This window comes from Sminthopsis crassicaudata, chromosome 5 (genome assembly GCF_048593235.1).
Source record: "Sminthopsis crassicaudata isolate SCR6 chromosome 5, ASM4859323v1, whole genome shotgun sequence".
In the NCBI taxonomy this organism is placed as follows: domain Eukaryota; kingdom Metazoa; phylum Chordata; class Mammalia; order Dasyuromorphia; family Dasyuridae; genus Sminthopsis; species Sminthopsis crassicaudata.
This window is the reverse complement of record NC_133621.1, coordinates 132,042,700-132,066,051: the sequence shown is the minus strand read 5'-3', so window position 1 is coordinate 132,066,051 and position 23,352 is coordinate 132,042,700. Positions and strand designations below refer to the sequence as shown.

Here is a 23,352-nt window from a genome sequence, read left to right as displayed (position 1 = left end):
GTCCTAAGGCTATGTGAATAATTATGTTGTGATACAGACTACACCAAAGTCAGCCATTTTACTGTAATAAACTGGTTATAGGCATAACATTTCAACTCATTCAAAAACATTTTTAATACTATCTGTTTGTTGAAATTGGGGCTTCTGGGTCCAACTGTGCAACTCCTAATGGAAGGAGTTATTTTAGACTCTGAAGGAGGAATTTGCCCTAATTATTCTTATGGGAAGAGTTTAGCCATTGGCTGGCCTTCATATCACTAAAGTTTTCCCACAAAAACATGCTAATGAGGGAGTGGAAAATAATATGTCTATTCCTTGGAAATATTGAAATAAACTAGTTGAATATATTAGAGCTTATTTAGAGCTCACATTCAAAGAATCTTCCTGGATGTGATGATTTTTGAAAGTTGAGTGAAGTGGTTTGAAATAATTTGACCTTTTTGCTAACTCTGAGCAAATGAATAAACTGATAGAATTAGTGCACTTAACAGAAGGGGTCATGGATTTGAAATTCAATTTTACAAGAATGAGCTAAGTATAGAGAAACTCATCACCAGGAGACTAGCTACTTGGAGAGAAATTATTTGGTTAGGACAACCTATGAAACAAAGAAAAATGCAAAATGGCCATTAATTCTGTAAAGCCTTCTTTCTCTTCTGTAGTTTTAGAACATTTAATAATTATTATACAGGGCAGCAATGTGGTATAGTGCTGAAATAATGGAAGAACTGCATTCAAATCCAGCTGGAAATATTTAAGAGTTGTGTGATTCTGGACAAAAAGAGTAGATAAAAATGAGAAAAATGCTTCAAATATGTAAAAATATAAAAATATTTAAGAGTTGTGTGATTCTGGACAAATCATTGAAACTCTGAACTTACAGGTTTTTCTTTTCTTAGATAAAGATAATATCAGAATTTAGGGTTTTTTGGGGGAGGGGGGAGAAGGACAAGACAATTGGAGTAAAGTGACTTGCTCAGGGTCACAAAAATTATATAAAAAACTACAAATCTACTATATATAACTTATTATTCCTTTCAAATACATGGCAAAATTATTATGCATATTTCTTTTTTTTCTTCCCTCTTTTTCTCATGAATAGAGATGGTTATTCCATCCTAGAGACCAATATATATATAGCCACACATGTGTGTATGTGTGTGTATATATATATATATTTGTTTGTTTGTTTATTTATTTATTTACACATTGGACATTCCCATCTTTTCTACCACAAGGAGTGTAATGGGCCTGGAACTGATCCCCCTGTGCGGAAGGGAGCCGCCCTAATGTCAGTCATCTCCAGGATGTGGTTCTGGGTTGACTAATAGAGCTACGGTCAGTAGATGTGTGGAACTATGAGTTGCTTGGCCATATAAGGAGAAAAACGGCTAGGCATTGCTAAAGGAGCTGGCCCCCGCCCACGAAGGGAGGAATCGGGGAGGGTCCAAGAAGATTCTGTATAAAAGTAGGGAACAGCAACGGCTCGGGGAGACATTTTGGGGAGCAGACAATAAAGAACAGCTCTGCTACATGTTGGCTCTCTGTTTGCTTATTCCCCGCTCCTGTCTCCGGAGCGGGGCCGGAGACGTCCGAAGGCTGGTGGAAGCTAGAAGCGCGGTAAGCAACTTTCGGTTTCCAGTGAGACTGCAACAAGGGGTGTGGCAAAAACCCCCAACAAAGGAGAACTGCTTTAGCCATTTTAGAGCATAGGTTCTTTTCCTTTTTCTCTGATCATCTTTAGAAAGAGACCAAGATCATCTCTCCTTTTAATAATTTTGGCTTTTCTCTCAAGTTTATGGAATGACTATACCATTAGCTTTTTGAAGAATGAATATTTTATCAGTAACAAGTTCTTCACTGTTAAAATATTATTCTTTTTATTCTTCATGATGATATTGGGAATTCACCGTGTCTAGCATTTTCTGATTCTTTTCTCAAAGAAAGTATTCATGTTGCTTAGACTCCTGCACGGCCTTTCTCATTCTTACTCTTGAACAATATTTTCCAATATATTTTCCCATCCTTATACATGACCATCTTTATATTAAAATCACTAATTATCAAAGTATATGTTTATTTAATTTTGCGGGTCTTATTATGTTCTAGAATTTCTTTACTTCTTCATTCTTTGAAACAGATGTTGATTCCTAAGCTATGTCCATTTTCATAATAATCTTTTATTTTAGAATGAGCACCACAATTATCCTATGAAATTATGTCTCTTTTTGTTTTAGGATGTCCAATTAAAAATACGACTTTGAGGGTAGTTAGATGGCATGATGAATAGAATAACAGCCCTAATTTTGGAGGACCTGATTTCAAATCCAGCATTAAACATTTAATACTTACTGTGTGACCCTGAGTAAGTCACTTTACTCCAATTGTCTTGTCCTTCTCCCCCCTCCCCCAAAAAACCCTAAATTCTGATATTATCTTTATCTAAGAAAAGAAAAACCTGTAAGTTCAGAGTTTCAATGATAATGAAAAAGAGTAGATTAAAAATGAGAAAAATGCTTCAAATACGTAAAAATATAAAAAAATATATCTTTCAATTGAAATAGCTTCATCCTAATCTACTTAAATCATTCTCCAAAAGGGAAATTTTTTACAATGAAATCAGTTATAACAATTTTATACACAACTAACCAATATAGATCAATTACTATTACTAGAAGATAAAAAGAAAATTAAAAAAAGAAATTAGTTAGCCACCACTTAAACTGCTTGCCAAATAGGAAGATATTATATTGCAGGCAAGAACAATATTGATTTAGAATATAAATTTGTAAAATCTTATGGAGAATAGTGGTAAAATTGATTACTTCAATATGACAATTTTTCTAATGTTACTTATAAATGAGTTTTTCCTTTGGGAGAGCATTTATGGTTTATTCAATTTAATTTTCTGATATTAGGTTGGTTAAGAGTTCTGTTTCATGTTCCATTATAGGCATTTAATTTGAGTATATGTGTAATCACACATTTTTAAAAATTGTGGCAAAATTTTAAATTCTCATTGTTTTTATTCCTTTTTTTATTTTTTGGTCAGTTTTTTCCTGACTTTTTATTTTAAAAATCAAATCTCTTACCTTTTTGTTTTCCACATTTCATGTTTCTTCTCTAATTTTCAAGATTTCCTCTTTTGTGATTATTTTGGGTTTGTTCATTCATTGATTTTCTAGCATTAAAAATTGGGTTCTAATATTACCATTTCAGATGAGCTTATATAGAAAGTGGAAATGACAGTGAAGAAAACAAATATTAGAAAACATTGCATTATGCTCAGCATACACAGAGGATCATAATTCTTAGGTCTCTAAAATTTAGATAGATACTGAAGACATGGGGGGAATTTAAAAAAAATTATCTTTACAAAAAACAAGTGACAGAAAATACCATTCACATGTTCCACTTATATCAATTTGTGTTTGAAAAATTTAAAGCATTCCTAAAAGCTGGGGTCTTCTTGGCAATGTGCAAATGTGAAGAAAAGAATATATTGCCTATTTGATAAGAGGTGACACTTTGTAATGAAGTATTAGTTAAATATCAGTGACAAAGAATTTAAGAGTCATTTATGATCTTTTGTAATATGATTTTGAAGTTGATTTTTGGTAACAAGCCAAAGAAAGCAGAACTGACTGAGAAGGTGTCTTAACTCTTGCTTATGGAATACATCTCTAATTTAAACTTCAAGATTTTTCTATTTTTCTTGGTGGGAGACAGGGAAAGAGAAAAGGCAAAAAAAGAGAAAAACATAGAGAGATAGAAAAAATCAGAGAAGGGGAAGGAGAGAAAAGATGGGAAGCAAAAGAGAAAGGAGAAAAGGACAGAGAGGGGAAAAGGGAGGGAAAGAAAGAATAAGAGAGAGGAGAAGAGAGAGAGAGGGGAGAGGAAAGGAGAATGGGGAAAGGAAGTGAAAGCTTCTGAATATAAGACCATGGTTAAGTCTATTTGTTCAGAGATTTATCTCTGTATTTCTCCATTGTGTGGCCTTTTTAGAAACACTCATTATACATGAAATAAAAATCAAAAATTTTAAATCTGTGGACAAAACCCATTCTAAAAATACAGACAGAAAATAAGTAAGAATTAAGGAGATCAGGAAGCTCCTGAGAGTAAGCAACACCAATTCAATTGATGTAGAATTAGGAAGGAAGAAGAAAGAGAATAAATTTTCATGGTCTTAGTGTGACAGGATATTTTCTCTAGGTAGGTTAGCAATAGAAGGAATGCTTCAGCTGCTCATTATTATATTCAATTTGGGGGGTAATGGTGCTCTTTGCTTAAAACTAGTCAGTTATGAATCTGTCCCACAGAGTTCCAAAATTCATGGGTTATTCTTAGGTAATCTAACTTCTGTCTCTATGATCCATGATTCTTCAATTCCTCATTTCACCTGGGAAAAAACTATACTTCCCAATAGCCCCTTTACCAATGAGGACCTACACAAGTCTCCCTTAATCTTACTATAGCACTGACCAATTGCTCTTTGAAATCAGTTATTTCTATATCTTGTGAAACTAGCTTCAATACACATACACACTCATGTATATGTATATGTGTGTGTGTGTCTATGTATATATATATGTGTGTGTGTGTATTATATATCTATATATATCTATATATAAATCTCTCTCTCTCTCTCTCTCTCTATATATATATATATATATATATGTCAGCATTTCTTAATTAAGTACTTTGGCACTCTGGATATGAGCTTTTGATTGGAAATGGTTCTGTATTGTAACTAATGAGTCTGGAGACAGAAAACCTATATTACCTGACCTTTGCTGATTACTACATGTATAGTCATATGATTTGGGGCAAATCACTTCATTTCACTGGGTCTCAGTTTTCTCTGTAAAATGAAATGATTCTAGATGGCCTCTGAGGACTCTATATTTATGATCAGATTATATTTTGTCTTTTGCCAATACTCAACAGAGCTTCCCCATTATATCTAAGCAGCTCCTGGCCCAGTGCCTGCTTTATACTTCATCTTTACTATTTATACTGAAATATGTTCTTTGCTTATTGGCTTGTGTTTTTGAATAATTGACCTTGGGTTCTTGGCTTTTAATATTCTGCCCTGCAAATTCCATTAGTAAGTCTGTATAGTTTAAATGCTGGCACATAATAAGTGCTTAATAAATATTTGTTGCATTGAATTGGTTCTCAATTAAGGAAAATAAGGGAAAATAAATTTGAATGCAGCTATAATATGCTATATCCTTGACTCTGAAAAGAAATAGGATTGTGGATAACTCTTACTTTCTTAAGGCAATCTAATGATTTAAATGTTATTTGATTGGTTTTATCATGAGAATTCTATACCTAAACCTTTCCCCTCTCTCTTCTTTACAGAAGTGGGAGATATAGGTATGAAACACTGTGTACAATAGACTCTTTTTTAATTTTTTGGTTAGTTTTAAAGAAATAATTTGCTTTTCCCCTTTAAAAATATTTTCTTAGAGCTGACAACTCACTTAGAAAGGGGAGGAGAAAGAGCATACTGGTAAATGTAGGTAATGTAAAAACAAAAGACACCATAAAAAAGTGCAAGAAAATGAAAATAATTCAATGCTTACCATGTGCAAGGGAATCACAGGAGCACATATGACAATGGAAAAGACATTAGAGATTAGAGATTATCTAGTCCAAACCTCTAATTTGTAGGTGAGAAAGCTGATCCCTAGAGAGGTTAATTGACTTGGTCAACATCATACCACTATTAAATGGAAGAGTCAGCATCCTCTAACTTGAAATTCAGTGCTCTTTTCAAGATACCATTAAATTTAATTTGAAAACCAAGGGGCAAACAATGCAATATAGTGGGAAAAGCCTTTGATGTGGAGTCATGTCTTCTAGGGGCACAGTGAACTTGGATTTAAATCCTATCTCATACATTTACCATGTTGTATGACCTAGGCAATTCACTTAATTTTTGTCTGCCTCAGTTTCCTCAATTGAAAATTAGGGATAATAATAGCATCTGTCTCAGATTTGCAATGAGGAGTCAATGAGATAATGTGTTAAGTACCTTTCAAATCTTAAAGTATTATATAAATAGTACTAATTTTCTGATTTCAAGATTTAATATGAGACTATGAGCGAAGCTTTTAAGTTCTGTGAGCCCCATCTTCTTTCTTGACAAATGGAGATATTATTTTCGCTATGTAACATATAACATTGATTGTTGGGAGGGAAAGCTCTATTTAAATGTCTTGGATTACTAGGTTCAACACATAACAGGTGCTTAATAAACATTCATTAAATTGCATATTCAGTCTTGCCTTAGCTAAAAAAAAAAAAAAAAAAGAAAAGACCCCTCTAATATATTGATTTTATCCTTGAGATGGATTTCTTTTTGGTATATAAGGAATTTCAAAAAGTAACAGAAAAATAGGTAGAGTAGTGTAAGGGTTAAGGAATTGGTCTTGAAGCAAGAAAGGTGTTAGTTTAGGTCCTGCAATTGGCACATACTGGCTATGAGACACTAGGCATGTCACTTAAATTAATTTTTATTGTTTTAGGCAACTCTCTAAAACTATGGGTTGCAGAGAATGTGCCAAGCTCTCTTCATAGAAGTTTACTAACTTCTGGGATGACTAATTCTGGGATTTCTTGTACCAGTGAAATCACAGATTCAGGCTTTATCTTGGTGGTTAGAAACTTATTCTTTGCTATGATCCTCAAAAGCATTGTATAATTTATGGCTGTGAAATAAGCCAAGTTTTTTTTCAAAAGACAAACTTCTCTTTCTTCACCTTTTCTTACTCTAGAATAGTCCCTCCAATTATTTTTTCACCTTCCTGATAGAACAAAGTATCCAATGTCCTCAAGTTCTCTCTATAATCTATCCCCTTCTCAAAATCTACTCTCATAGAATTTAATCAAAGTATAGTGAAAATGGTAATAGACTTGGAGTGAGAAAAAGTGGGTTCAACAATTGGCTTTGCTGTTTATTACTTGTGTAATACAATTTAACTCTTTTTAATTTAATTAGGTAAAAATTTAATTCATCTCTAAAATAAAAGGGTTGGGTGTACTGATCAGTTGGGGAATAGATGAACAAATTATGGTATATAAGTGCAATGGAATACTCTTGTGCCACAAAAATTGCCAAAAGAGACAGTTTTAGAAAAACCTGGAAAGGCTTGTATGAATTGATATAGAGTAAAGTAAATAGAACCAGGAAACAATTTATACAATAAAGTAACATTGTGAGAAAAAGAAATACTTAAGAACTCTGTTCAGTATATTGACCAATCACGATTTCAGTGGATCTATAATAAAAAGTATTACCGTACACAGGGGTAATGGGATTCGGAATGAAAAATGAGATTTTGTGGTTTTGAACATTAATAATGCAAGAATTTATTTCATTTACATATGCATATTTATTATGTTTTTTGTTTTCTCTTAAATCAGGGAGGAGAAAAAAAAAAAACTTGGAAAGTAAAATAAAGTGAGAGAATTGGAATATGGTCCTTCTCTATTTCACAAGGAAATTATGAGAATTAAGTAAAGTAATCATAGCTACATAAATCTGGTTCATAAAACTAGAAGTGACTCCAGAGGTTGAGTCCCACTCATTCAGTGTACATTTATGAATATGGAGACCTAGAAAGTTTGATTAACTCAAGATCATATGGCATGTCAGGATCAGAGATGAAATTTTGATGTAGGTCCTTTGAGACTAGAGCTACTGCTTCTCAATATCAGAGATTTTATGGTATTATAGTATATAGTATATAGTATATGGTATATTATAGTATTACATGTATAGATATATGGATAAAAATCAGAAAGACCTGATTTCAATCCTACTAATACATGTCAACTATTTGCCAGGTGGAGAGCCACTTAATCTCTCAAATCCTGAGACTACTCTCTAAGACTATGAATTACAGAAGTACAGTTATTCCTTCTTGTTCCTGCAATCTGGAAAATCCAAGTAGAACTTTTTTTTTTTTTTTGAGGTTGGGGTTGTGACTTGCCCAGGGTCACATAGCTAGGAAGCCAAGTAAAACTTTTTGACCCTCCCTTCCTATCAGATAAGAAGTCTGATTATTTTTTTCTTTTTCTTTTATGGGGTATTTATAGTACCTTATTGTAAAATTCAGGTTAAGTATTTAATCATCTGCCTTGGGTAGTCTGCTGATCTTCATGTCTGATCTGCAACTTATGCAAAACTCCCCCTAGATTTCCATTTAGTTTTCATAACCAACCTGTGATATATCATAACTGCAATGGAGAAAGTCATGATGTGGAAGGGATAGCTAACCTGCACCAGTGTAGAGAGATTTCCATATTGTTGAAATCACTTTTCATGAAATGTTAAAAAAAAGTCAGGGGCTGTCAGACTCCTAGCATGAAGAGCTAAGGTCAAAGGAATTAGATGTACTACAAAATCAATAAAGTATAAAGACTATAAAGATCTGCATTAAAAAAGTAAATATGATAATCCAATCATACTCTGGCTCTTGTGAGACCATATTTAGAGTGTTGAGTGGTCACCACAGTTTAAAGAGGACAAAAATGAGTAGAGGGGGACAAATTGAATAAAGAAAGACCTTGAATCCATAAAATATGAAAATTGATCGAAGGAACTTCAATATTTAGCCTCGGAGATGGGAAGGGGGCTTGGTCATTAAAGTTGTGTTCCAGTATTTTTAGGGCCATCACATGAAGAAGGAATTAGATTTGTTCTGTTTGGCTTCTGTGATACTGTTATTTCGTTGTGAACCTTCTATATAGAGAAAACTAGCACTCCTGGAGTGTAATCAGGCAAAGATAGCTTATGATTTAGTATGTGCTCCCAAGGCTTATGCTGAGTAAATTCTAGGCAGGCCTGAGATTGTCTAGTTTTCCCGACAGGAAGCTGTACCCCTGCCAGGTGAGCTCTATGTCAGCCCAGCAGTAGCTTGAACCAACTTGGGGAATAACCGCTAGTGAAATTGAGTAAATCAGCTGAGCCAAAGACGTTTGACAGTCACACAGTTAACCCTTTCACAGGTATTTTAGGAAGTGAATAAATGAGGACATTATAATAATTAAGATTTTTTACTTTTTTATTTTTCCCCATGAGACCAAAGAAATGGGAACAGATGGGAGAGTAGTAATAGAGATGGATGTATGAAGTCACCATGAAAATAGTACCATTGAATTCAAGGTAAAATCATGTTGGAAAAGACCATATTTTATTTCCCTAAAGCATACTTATAAAATCAGATTTTTGAAAAAGAAATATTCTCTCTATTCCTGAAAAATGTAAATGCTAACATTTTTGAGAGCTCCCTTCTAGGGTTCTACTGCACATAATAAAAATTAACATGCAGGGTTTTAAGCTTGTTGATAATTTCTCCTATGATTCTCACCTACTTTATCTATCGTATTCAATTTTACTTGTGGAAAGTACTCACAAATTCTTCTGTCATATAGGCTGCAAATGCTTGAAATCCATAGATGTTCACAACCACTCATGCAGAAAAGAAATATTTAACTACAAAGATATCTTGTATTTGGGGAGCTATTTGCCAACGCATCTTCCTCTGATATTTGAAGAATATGCCAAGTGATCTGTGTATAGGAACTCTAAGGCAATGCTCCCAAACTAGCTTTCTGAATATTTAGATATTATGTTAAGTGCTTCTTGCTCTAAAGTTTGAAGATGCTGTTTTTATCAAATAAAAGCATATTGGGTGTTCTTATTTTCTGTAGGGACTTCTCAGTTTGTCTAAAGATGTACACATGAACAGTGGGTTGTAGGAGTCTAGCCTTTTGTAACAAAGTAAAAAAAAAAGATAAAGTGCATTAATTATCACTAATAATTTAACTTTTGTTAAGAGAAAGGTTAATTATAACACTTGTATGATAACAACAGGTCTTCATTACTTTGAACAAATATGAAACATTCACATTGGAACAACTACATTTGGTTTAATATGAATTGCTATTAAGGAAAGTTAAATCAATATTTCATTTTTAAAGTGAACTCTAGGTGTGCCTTTTTATAAGAAAACCTAATCTACGGAAGTACAAATAGACAAAACAGATAAATTACAGGGAGAAAACTCATATTATCAATGGATTCTTGCCTATACAAAGAGTTCCAATAGCTAATTGGTTTCCCTAACGACCTTAAGTGATGAGATAGAAATAACCACTTAGCCCCTGTGTGATCTTAAGAAAGTCATTTAACTTCTTTGGGCCTTAGTGAGTTTATTATTATAAATATTTGTTAAAGAACATTATCTATTTATCAGAACCCACTGGGGGCAAAGAAACTTATTGAGCAAGTGTTAAAAACCATTGCCAACTAAAGGTCAAAATTCACTGCATTTATAATGAATATTAATAGGGGAGAATTTTATTTATTTTAAACAATGTGTATTCAATAAATGTACTACATAAAATTAGACATACCTAAACATAAAATTGAGCATTATTCTGAAAGGGACTTTAGAAATTACCCATTTTGATTTTCCCCGTTTTAAAAATTAACTGACATTTAGAGACATTAAACAATTGCCCATCATTTGGTTATTTAGTAGCAGAGGTGGAACAACAAACCAGATCTTGTGATTTCCAGGTCAATATTCTTTTTGCAACACTGATGCCATATTGGACAGAACTCTCAGAAAGAAGTCTGGAAGAGCTGAAAAAATAATGGTAAAGTTTAAGAATTCAAATATTAATTAGTCTTTCCCTTTTCCATAGTGCTTTATAAAAAAAAAAAAAAAGATTTTTTTCCCCTCTTTTCTTTCATCCTTAGCTAGATGTCATGTGACCTCTCTAGAACTCTGTTTCTTCATTGGTGAAATAAAGGATTTGGATGAGAGGTCTTCTAAAGTCCCTTTAACATCCAAATTTATAATCCTATGAATTCTATATTCATAAATATAGGTATAGATCAAGGTTCCATTAATACCGTATTGAGTCTACTTCTTTTAGGACTTGTGACCCAAGACAAGTCATTTTTATCTCTCTGAGTCTTAGGGCCTTCATTTATATTGAAGGAATTCAATAATAATATCTGTTTTATTTAGCTTGTGAGGATCAAGTGATATCATTGTGGAGGGAAAAATATTTTGTGAACAGTTAAGTATTAGACAGATGTTACTACTGATGTATCAGGGTTTGGATGATGACATTACTAAATACTCATTTGGAAACATTAGAGAGAGATTATTTAAAAAACTGACATATTAATGTTATTGCTAATGAAAAAAGAATGTTTGAGGAAGTATTATGCTCATTAGTCTATTAGAGTAATTAGTTATTTAATTATTCTTAACATCTCCAAGTCCTATCAGGCAGGTTGAATTATGTCTATCCCAAATCTGGAGCAGAAAAGAAATAACCAGCTGAGGAAAAACTGAACTGGGACTCTGATAATAGAGGGAAAGTGGACTCTGTTTCAAAATCTATGGAGTTAAAATTGAAGGCTAGTAACTCTTCTTAGTAGTTTCCTTTCAAGTAGTCAAATAAGTCCCGGAATATTTTTCTTGCTGTCTGAAAACTTTTCCATTATCTCATACAAAATCTTGTCCTAAAATTTTCCTGGACATTGTCTCAAGGGGTGTAATGACCTTATAAGAACAATTTTTTTCTAATGTAAGTACAGGGGCAGAACCATGATGATGGAGTAGAAAAGACACTTAGCTGAGCTCTCCCAATTTGCCTTCAAATAGCTAAAATAATAATTTAAATAAAATTCTAGAGTGGCAGAGCCTACAAAAGGTCAGAATGAGACAATTTTTTCCACAGCTCAAAACAATTTAAGGGGTCAGAAAAGGAAATCTGTGTCATGAGGGTGGAGGCTGTCCCAATACCCACATGAATGATCTAGCAATAGTGGGATCAGGTAGTGGTGGGTAGAAGAAGCAGCAGTTTTGGGAAGGCTTAAAAGCCAGAGACAATAAGGGGATTAGGCAACTGTTTAGGAAGAGACTATAAGGGAGGTCTGTGCTAATCTGGATGTAGGATCAGATTCGATTTAGTAACTCCATTACCTAGAATCACTTCTGGGTCCTAGTTCAAGGACATTAAGGAGCACATTTAGTCAAGAGGGGACAGGAGCCCTGAAAGGGCAGTATCAGTTCTGATTCCAAAGGATTAGGGACCCTGAGGATTAATATCACTCCCAGTCCCTAGGGATCAAAAGCCCTAAATCGCAATATTGATTGTAATCCCAAGGAATCAGGGGCCTTTGCTGGGTATAGATTCCCCTCCCCCAAAATGTGACCACACCTCATTCCAGATCACATCATCTTGGAAGGTCTGAAAACTTTCAAAACCCTAGAACTACCTCAGAAAACAGCCTTGCTCCCAAATTCCCCAAAACCAAAAATCCCATATCCTGAAGCTTCACATACTGCCCTTCACCCCCAATGTTAGAAATGGAGCCTTTTTAACATAAAATTCAAAATTAAGTCTTAATCTGACCATGAAAAGCTTCTATGGTGACAATAAAGATAAAAATACAAATTCAAAACAGCTACAAGCAAAGCCTCAAAGTGGGAGGGAAGAGGTGTGAATTGGATACAAGCCCAACAAGAATTTATGGAAGAACTAAAAAAATGATTTGAGAATCAAATGTAAGTGGTAGAGGAAAGTTTAGGAAAGAAATGAAAACAAAAGAAGAAAATTAAACTGTTGAAGAAAGAACTCTTTAAAAAAACAAAATTGGCTAAATGGAAAAAGAGATACAAAAATTCGCTGATAAAAATAATTCCTTAAAAAGTACAGTTGGCTAAATGGAAAGTACAATGGAGGTACAAAAGTTCATTGAAGAAAATCATTCCTTAAAATTAGAATTGGGAAGAAACAATAAAACAAAGTAAAAAAGATTTAACAAAATAGAAGAAAATATGAAAAAATATTAAATATCTAATCAGAAAAACAACTGCTTTGGAAAATGGATTGAAGAGGAATAATTTGGGAATTATAGGACTACCTGAAAGCCATAATAAAAAATAGACATCGTATTTTAAGAAATTATTAAAGAAAACTGCTTTACTGATATCTTAGAATCATATGGTAAATTCTCCACCATCTGAAAGAGATCTCAAAATGAAAAATAGAAGGAATATTATATCCAAATTCTAGAGCTCCCAAATCAATAATAAAATACATCAAGCAACTAGAGAGAAGTTATTCAAATACCATGAAGCAAAGTCAAGACAAGATTTAGCAGCTACCACATTAAAGGAACAGAAGATTTGTACTATAAAAGAGAGCTGAGATTACGACCAAGAATAATGTACCCAGAAAAACTGAGAATAATCCTTTAAGAGGAAAAATGGATATTTAATTAGAGGACTTTCAAACATTTCTGATGAAATGAACAGAGCTGAATAAATAATTTGACTTTCAGATAGAAGACCCAAGAGAAGCATAAAAAGAATTATAAGAGACTCAATAAAGTAAAAGTGTTTATCTTTCTTTAAATGGGAAGATGAACATAAAACTTCTAAGAACTTAATATTTATTAAAATAATTAGAAGATTTCTACATAGAAAGAAGACATGGGAATGAGTTGATTACCTTGTGATGATATTCAAAAATGTATAGTGAGAAAAAGGATGTACTGGGAGAAGAGGGAATGTAGGGGAAGAATGAGGAAAATTATCTCACATAAAAGAGGTGCATAAGAAAGAACTTTTACACTGGAAAGGAAAATGGTGGTGGTAATGGATCAATCCTTGATTCTCACTTACATCTAATTTAATTTACAATCTGATTTAAAGAGTGATATATACAAATGTGAGTGAGTGAGAGTGTATGTGCGTTCATTTGATAATTAAAATCTATCTTACCCTGTTAGGAATTAAGGGGAGGGCTAAGGGTATAAGGTAAAAAATGAGGTATAGGATGGCAGGGAGGAGGATAGATAAAAGAAGACTGTGGTCAGAAGCAAAACAGATTTTAGAGGAGAAACAGGATAAAGAGAGAAAGATAAACAGATGAAAAAGATAAACTGGGAAAATGGAAAGTTAGTAATCATAACTGTGAATATGAATGGAATTAACTAATTTATAAAATGGAAGTGGGAAGCAGAATGGATTAGATAGCAAAATTCAACAATACATTGCTTACAAAAAACACACTTGAAAGAGAAAGATGCACACAGATTTAAAATAAATAAAATAAAAGTGCTGGAGAAGAGCTTACAATTAGAAAGATAATCACAGTCTCAGACAAAACAAAAGCAAAAATGAGCCTAATTAAAAGGGATAATTATATCTTGCCAAAAAGAACCATAGAAAATGAAGTAATATCCATACTAACCATATATGGCACCAAATAATATAGCATTCAAATTCTTTAAGGACAAATGAAATAAATTATAGGAAGAAATGGATAGTAAAATTATATTAGTCAGGGACTTCAATTTTCTCCTCTCAGAACTAGATAAATCTAACTATACAATAAACAAGAAAGAAGTCAAGGAGATAAAAATCTTTAAAAAGTTAGAAATGATTAACCTCTGTAGAAAAACTGAAAGGAAATAGAAAGGAATATATCTTTTTCTCAGCCATATAGAATACTTTCACAAAAATTAATCACATATTAGGGCATAAAAGTTTACAACTATGCACAAATAATGCAGAAAGCAGAGCATTTAAGAGCATAATGCTGAAAATTAAATTCAATAAAGAGGAAATGGAAAAGATAGAAAGTAACTTAAATCTAAATAATCTATTTCTAAAGAATGAATGGGATAAAGAACAATTCAGAGAAATAATCAATAACTTCATTAAGTAGAATGACAACAATGAGACAACATTCCAAAATTTGTGGAACCAAAGCAATACTTATGAAAAAATTTATGTCTCTAAACATATTAATCAATAAAAGAGAGAAGAAATAGCAGAATCAATTCATGCAAATAAAAATAATAAAAAAGAACAAATTTCTTAACTTTTGTTCTAAAATGTAAGCATACTGGAGAATGTTCTTTTTTTTTATTATTTAATGGTTACAGTCATGTTTGACACTATTTGGGGTTTTCTTGGCAAAGGTACTTGAGTGGTTTGCCATCTCCTATTATTTAAGAGAAAAGAAACTGAAGCAAACTGGAATAATAGTATTTGAGATCATATTTAACTTAGATCTTCCTTCTCCTTCTCCAGGCCTAGCACTCTATCCATTGAGCTACCTAGCTGCCTGGAAGTACCAAATCTTTTTCCCTCCAGAAAAGTCTTTGGGTAGATCAGAAATGCAGACCTAGAAATGAAGAGAAGAATCCTTGAAAAGGGAGAGAAAAGGCTCATAAAAGAAAGATTATATATATATATATATATATATATATATATATATATATATATATATATATATATATATATATATATATATAACTTTGCTACCTTACAATTCTGCCAAAAGATACTACTTTTAACGCATTTTATTTTTACTCATTTAAAATAAGAATTTACAAAAACATTCCACCTACTTAACTTTTCTGTTTCTATAATATTTAAATACAAAATATTCAAAGTAAATACACAAATACACAGGTGTTAAAGTTAAGTTTATTTAAGTATAACAACTTTTGTATAAAGTCAAGTTTAACAATGGGAACAATTGGAATACTTTAAATTTTACTTTATAGAGTTTAGTAGCCACCTGTTTGGCACTGTCTGGTTGCCGTAGGATTGGTTCTTGTTTTGAGGTAGCAAGAAAGGTGCTTCTGAGACCTAGATGATAAGAGAGCAAGGGTAGAATAAAGAATGACAAGAGCTCTCACAATTCAAACTGAATAAACAATGCTGTTGCATGAGACTCCAATCTCTCTAGGAATAGAGCCTTCCTACAGAAATGGGAAAGCTGGTTTGCTACCTTCTCAGCACCCTTGCCACTGTGGCCAAACCAGTTTGATAAGTTTCTATTTTTGTTTTCCTTAGGTTCATTAGCTAGGCTTCTGTGCATGCTCTCAGATTGGCTAATAGCTGGAACTGATTGACAGGTGTGACAAACTCAACTGGGGGCAGCTCTTTGTAAAGGGAATTGATTTCTCTGTAAACACAGCTGTCAGCCTTCAGGACCCTGCTTGTGTCTCCAGGCTCCACAATTTATTCTGACTTCAGGGGTGGGAAGGGGAACCTGCTTGTAGTGTTTCTGCTATCTTGATAAATTCACCTCTGAAATGTCATCAAGTCCTGAAAGAAAGAATATGCTAATCTAAGTATCTGAATTGAGTTTTGAATAGTCATAGAATTATTTTGAGTTATGGCCCAGGATTTCAAAAAGAACAAGGCATTAGAGGGTCTTTAAAAATAAAAGCAAATATTAAGACAATAATAATAATAATACTTAAAAAAAATTTGGCCAATTCAACAAATAATTACTTTGAACCTATGTCATGCACGGTATTAGGTTACTGGCAAAAAAGTAGTCACATAACAAGTTTGTATCTTTACATAAAATTTTTATTTTTATAGACTCAGACTTCTAGCTAGAAGGTACCTTATAACTCATCAAACTCTGTCTTCTTTTTATAAATAAGGAAGCTGAGACTCACAGAGATAAAGTAATTTGGCCATGGTCATGTACACAGTAAAATAAACAGAAGTAGAAATCAAGCTACATCTTGGAAATGAAATTTATCAGAGAAACTTGTGGAAAAATTTTTTCCCCTTCTAATCTTACTTGCAATATTTTTTTGGCTCAAATACTTTAACAATTTGTCTTCTGTGATCTTTATGTACTCTGTCCTAGCCATAGATCTGAGACAATTTCTTCCTTGTTCTGCTAACTTCTTTCTAATGTATCCTTTAATATCTAAATCATGCAATATTTAGAAGTTATTTTGGTGCATGGTGTGAGGTGTTGATCTAAATCTTATTTTTGTCATTCCAGTTCTGGGTTTTTGAAGTAGTTTTCATCAAATAGTGAATATTTATCTAATAGTTGTGATTTTAGGATTTACTGAATGCTAAGTTATTAGTTTCATTTTCTTCTAAATGCCATTTACTACATCAGTCCCACTGATTAGTCTCTCAGATGTTTTTTAACCAGTACTAAATTGTTTTGAAAATTGTTGTCTTATTAAGTGCTCTTGGATAGGGTGAGCGAATATAATTAAGATGACAATACTCCCTAAACTAATCTATTTATTTAGTGCTATACCAATTAGACTCCCAAGAAACTATTTTAATGACCTAGAAAAAATAACATCAAAATTCACATGGAAGAACAAAAGATCAAGAATTTCAAGGGAAGTAATGAAAAAAAAATCAAATGAAGGTGGCCTAGCTGTACCTGATCTAGAACTATAATATAAAGCAGCAGTCACCAAAACCATTTGGTATTGGCTAAGAAATAGACTAGTTGATCAGTGGAATAGGTTAGCTTCACAGGACAAGATAATGAATAAAAATAGCAATCTAGTGTTTGACAAATCCAAAAATCCCAACTTTTGGGATAAGAATTCATTATTTGACAAAAACTGCTGGGAAAACTGGAAATTAGTATGGCAGAAACTAGGCATGGACCCACACTTAACAACATATACTAAGATAAGATCAAAATGGGTCCATGATTTAGGCATAAAGAATGAAATCATAAATTAGAGGAACATAGGATAGTTTACCTCTCAGACTTGTGGAGGAGGAAGGAATTTGCGACCAAAGGAAAACTAGAGATCATTATTGATCACAAAATAGAAAATTTTGATTACAGCAAATTAAAAAGCTTTTGCACAAACAAAACTAATGCAAACAAGATTAGAAGGGAAGTAACAAATTGGGAAAACATTTTTACAGTTAAAGGTTCTGATAAAGGCCTCATCTCCAAAATATACAGAGAATTGACTCTAATTTATAAGAAATTAAGCCATTCTCCAATTGATAAATGGTCAAAGGATATGAACAGACAATTTTCAGATGATGAAATTGAAACTATTTCCACTCATATGAAAGAGAGTTCCAAATCACTGCTGATCAGAGAAATGCAAATTAAGACAACTCTGAGATACCACTACACACCTGTCAGATTGGCTAAGATGACAGGAACAAATAATGATGAATGTTGGAGGGGATATGGGAAAACTGGGACACTGATGCATTGTTGGTGGAGGTGTGAAAGAATGCCACCATTCTGGAGAGTAATCTGGAATTATGCCCCAAAAGTTATCAAACTGTGCATACCCTTTGATCCAGCAGTGCTACTACTGGGCTTATATCCCAAGGAAATACTAAAGCAGGGAAAGGGATCTGTATGTGCCAAAATGTTTGTGGCAGCCCTTTTTGTAGTGGCTAGAAACTGGAAAATGAATGGATGCCCATCAATTGGAGAATGGTTGGGTAAATTATGGTATATGAATGTTATGCAATATTATTGTTGTGTAAGAAATGACCAACAGGATGAATACAGTGAGGCTTGGAGAGACTTACATCAACTGATGCTGAGTGAAATGAGCAGAAGTAGGAGAACACTTCAACAACAATACTATATATATTCTGATGGAAGTGGATATCTTCAACATAGAGAAAAGCTAATCCAATTCCAGTTGATCAATGATGGACAGAATCAGCTACACCCAGAGAAACAACACTGGGAAATGAGTGTAAACTATTAGCATTTTTTTTGTTTTTCTCCCCAGGTTATTTTTACCTTCAGAATCCAATTCTTCCTTTGCAACAACAACAACAACAAAATTCGGTTCTGCACATATATATTGTATCTAGGATATACTATAAGATATTTAATATGTATGGGAATGCCTGCCATCTAAGGGAGGGCGTGGAGGGAAGGAAGGGAAAAATTTGGAACAGGAGTACAAGGGATAATGTTGTAAAAATTACCTATATATATGTACTGTCAAAAATGTTATAATTATAAAATTAATAAAAAAAATAAGATAAAAAAGAAAATTGCTGTCTTTTAGTATAATTTGAAATCTAATGCTATTAGGTTACTTTCTTTTCCACTTTAAAAAAAAAAAAGCTATTCCCCTTGAGATTATTTACTTTTTTCTTCAGATAAATTTTATTTTGTTTTTTTCTATTGCTCTATAAAAAATACATTTTTGATTTGCTGTGGTCCTAAATAAAAACAATGATTTAGGCAACATTATCATTTTTATCATATTGACATTCTCATGATCAGCTAATACTTTTCCAATTATTTAAGTCTGGCACCTTTATTGTATTGAATATTTTGTAATTATATTCATATAGATCTTTGTGTTTCTTAGTAAGTAGACTCCCAAGTATTTTGTATATTCTGACGTTATTCTACATGACATTTTTTCTTTTTATTCTTTTTGGACTTTGTCAGTAATATACAGACACGATGATTTATTTGGATTTATTTTACATCCCTCAACTTTGTTCAAGTTATTTCAATTAATTTATAGCAGATTCTCTAAAGTTCTCTGACTAAGCTATCATATTATCTGCAATTATTCCTCAATTATTTCTGTTTTTGTAAAAAAAAAAAACAGGAATTCAAAGAATTCTTTCCTTTAATATGAGAGATATATCTGTCTAGAACCAAGAAACAGCATTGTTTGGATAATGGGGATTGATAGACAGCCTTTCCAATAAGAACAGGAGAAAAGTGAGGGTGTCTTCTATAACCATTATTTTATAAAGCAATGGAAATGCTAGTTATAGCAATAAGACCAGAAATAATTGAATTTTGCCAAAACCTTTTTTCTGTATCTATTGATTTAATCATTTGAATTTTTTCTTCTTTTTTTTCAATGTGATCAATTAAGTATGTAGGTTTCTAAAGGTAAAAAAGAGCCCTGGATTCCTGGTATAAATCCAGATTAATGTGTAATCTTTCTGATATATTGCTCTAGCCTTAGCTAATATGTTCTTTAATTTTTTTTTTTTGTATCAGTATAAATTGCAATCCTATGAGAATGTAAACACTTCATCTTTGTCTAGTTCTTTCTCATTGCTTACATATTTATTTTTTATGTTTCTCTTGATTTTAGTATTTATGCAGTATTTCAATGTTTCTACTCAGCTTTTTGTCAGGAATTCTTAGAAATCCTTTATTTCACTAAAACCATTTAAAAATATTTTTTTGTTTCATCTTTAACCTTTTGTCATACTCTCAGCTTCTTTATATTAGTAGATACCAGTTGTATTTGATTCAAACTTTTTCCTTGGTCCTTAAAAATCTTTCATTCTGGCTCCTTATGGTATTTTTCTTTGCTCTAGAAAATTCTGGTGTATGGCTTTTACATTCCAGGGAGTTTTCTTTCTTTCTTTCTTTCTTTCTTTCTTTCTTTCTTTCTTTCTTTCTTTCTTTCTTTCTTTCTTTCTTTCTTTCTTTCTTTCTTTCTTTCTTTCTTTCTTTCTAGGAAGTAATTGGTGGATTTGTAATGCTTCGGTTTCCTTGTCTCAATTTCCCTGAATTGTTCTGCCCCAGTTTCCTTGGTGGCAACCCTCCCCCTTCCTGGACATTAGGACTGGTATAATTAGGGCTGCGGAGTTCTGGCCACTTTGGCATTCCAAAGAGTCATAAAACTCCAAATAGCTTATCTCAAATACTTGGGCATCTTCTGGCCCAGACTTTATGTCTCCTGATTGACCATGTTCTTCACTCCCAATGTTTCAGAACTTATGATCCTTTCTCCTTAGCCCCAACCTGTCAGAACTGAATTATTGTCCTGCCTGGAATTTCCACTCACCCAATGCTCTGCCTTGCCTTTGTTTCTCTGATAGCTGGAGCCCTATAAAAGTCTCTGGAATTATTAGTTTACTGCTGGATGCTTTGAAATGAGGGTCCCATCCAAGCCGTCTGGCTATCACCAGTCCAACTTCTCCACTATTAAAATATTAAAAACCTCTAATCTCTGTCTTGCCTCAGTTTCTATGCCATTGCATTTCCATCCTGTTATTTCCCCTGAGCTCTCCTTATCTAATATGTCTGGGAAGTTTTCTTTCATGATTTCCTGAAATATGTTAACCAGGATTTTTTTTAGGTTGTCAAAAGATTCTTAAATGATCTCTCCTTGATATGTTTTCTTGGCCTATCATTTCTGATAAGAATTCCCTTTATACTTTATTATTATTTTTGGATCCTTTTACTTAGTGTTATTATTTAGTATTATCTTGTGGAATCATTAACTTTTTCTTGGGTCTGTTTTAATTTTTAAGTTTGAGCTTTGTTGATGTTTTCCTAATCTATTCTATTTATAAGTGTTTACTCCATAGCTTTCATTTCTTTCCCAATTTTTTCTTCTAGTACTCTCATTTCATTTGTAAAATTATTTTTACTTAAAAACATACCTCTTGCTTAATTTCTTCTAAGGATTATAATTTATCCTGTAACAAAACTGTGGGATATGTTTTGTTTTTTTACTTTTTCTTTATAAGTTTGGGGAAGTCCTATTTCTCTTCTGGATTTGTGTCCTACTGTGAAGACAGATAGGTTGCATAACATTTAATTAGGAAGCGACTAGATTTTTAAAATGTATGGTATCTAGAATTATGTGCTGTTATTTGGCTGTTGTATTGCACATTACAGAAATAAATATCTAGGAAAACTTTTTAAATATGTTATTGTGCCAGAATTTATGAGCATAGCTTCTATTAAGAATAGTGAGAATTTTATCTAATAATCTCATACACATTAATGACAAAAACCCTACCAAATATAGAGTAAAAAAATCTTTTTGAATCTATTATTATAGGTATGCAAACATATTTTTGTCTGATGATTTTTATAATGAAACAAATTCTGGATACTAGCCATACTAGTATGACTAGATTTTAGTACTAGAATAACTCTTTATGATGGAAGACTTTTCTATTTCTTTGTTTATTCATTCTTCTAGCTTTGCTTCTTGATTTAGGATTTTGTGTTACTGCCAGGATCTATATATTTCTGGAATATATGTCATGACCTTGTTTGATTATGACTTTAATTCTTTAGTTTCTGATGCTATTTTCTCTGTGTATTAAGTTCTTTGTTCTTCAAAGATCACAGGGGTGCCTTGGGCCAATGTCTTTAAATTTTCAACAGGACCTAAAAGATCTGATATAGTTGATTGATATTTTCATGGATTTCCTAGGCTCTAGAGTCTTGTGTCTAGGTAATGTAATATATGCTCACTATATATAGCAGATAGGTGCTGGCTCTAGTCCATGGGCCAGTAACTTAGTAGGATCTATTTAGAGCAGCACTGCTGGTTTAGACCAGAGGCATAAGTTCATGATTCAGTTCTATGTTTCAGAACAATGGTACTTTTGAGGTGAGATCTGAACCTAGATCTTTCTGACTTCAAATCTAGTATCCCATCTATTGTAATTGTCTTCTCTAAAATATAACATTCTCTTGTTGGAGTTTTCTTGGGGTTCTGTGAGAGCAGCCTTTCCTTCAGTTCAAATGCAGACAGGGATTAAAGTCCAAATCCTTTATTGTCTCTTTCAAAGTCTTGTCTCCTTTCCTTCAGCCTGGTTAGCTTTCTTATAGTCCAGATCCTTTATTATCTCCTTCCTGGTGCTGGATAGCTTTCTGGAGGCCTTTCAGAACTTGGTTTCAGTGGAGAAGTGGAGGATAGCCTGCCACCACTTCTCTGTCTTCCCTCATTCTGATTCTGGCTAACTTCTCTGAGCTTATATGATCTCTTATCAAAGGTATGAATCTTGTTACAGTAAATACTAAGTACATGTACTGAACTAGAGAACTATTAAGCACCGTGCTAAATTAGATAACTATTGTCTTCATCAATTCCACTGACTTAGCACCTTGTTTCAAGTTCTGGCCCATAACAGTCTATTACACATTTTGTCTCTAAAATAAAATGAATTGTATAGAAGCTCCTATAAGAGTTGCCAGTGTTAAAAGTTGAATCTAGTTTATTGTAGGCTCACTTACGATCCAGCAATTTTTACCTAATTTAGATCTAGATATGGGTGTCAGTTATATAAAAAATAATCTAACCAAGTACAGAGAGATTTGTCACCAATATTATGGTTGCCAACTCAAGAATTTTTTGGTCATGGCAAGTCATACAGCAGATTAATTAATATTAAAATAATATTTCATCTGAGAAATGCAGACATAATATGTTATCAATCCTGATAATTCTCTTTGTCTTTCTTGTTCTGGACTTGTGAGAGTGTAGAGAATTTCAGGTGTGAAAACTTCTTCAAAAGATGCAGTTCAACAATTAGAGTTTATAACATACTTTTAGAGTTGTCTGAGAGCATTGAGAGGGTAAGTGACATGCCTAGGCTCTCACAGCTAATATTTGTCAAAAGCAAGATAGCCCTATGTCTTCCCTATTCCAAAGCTGATCTTTAAGGTTATTTCCTCTCAGTATTCCCTTGTGGGGTAAAGTATACTTTGACCTTGTTTTTATCACTGAAAATA

General features: G+C 32.9%; 1 protein-coding gene across 1 annotated transcript in view; it reads left to right on the top strand.

Moving 5' to 3' along the window:
- Window positions 1-1,515: 1,515 nt before the first annotated feature.
- The window catches only part of MDFIC (MyoD family inhibitor domain containing), a 212,157-nt gene continuing 190,320 nt past the window's right edge, over window positions 1,516-23,352 (top strand). Inside the window, exon 1 of the mRNA XM_074268248.1 lies at window positions 1,516-1,620. The gene's annotated coding sequence lies outside the window, so the exon portion shown is untranslated. The remainder of the gene's footprint in view (window positions 1,621-23,352) is intronic.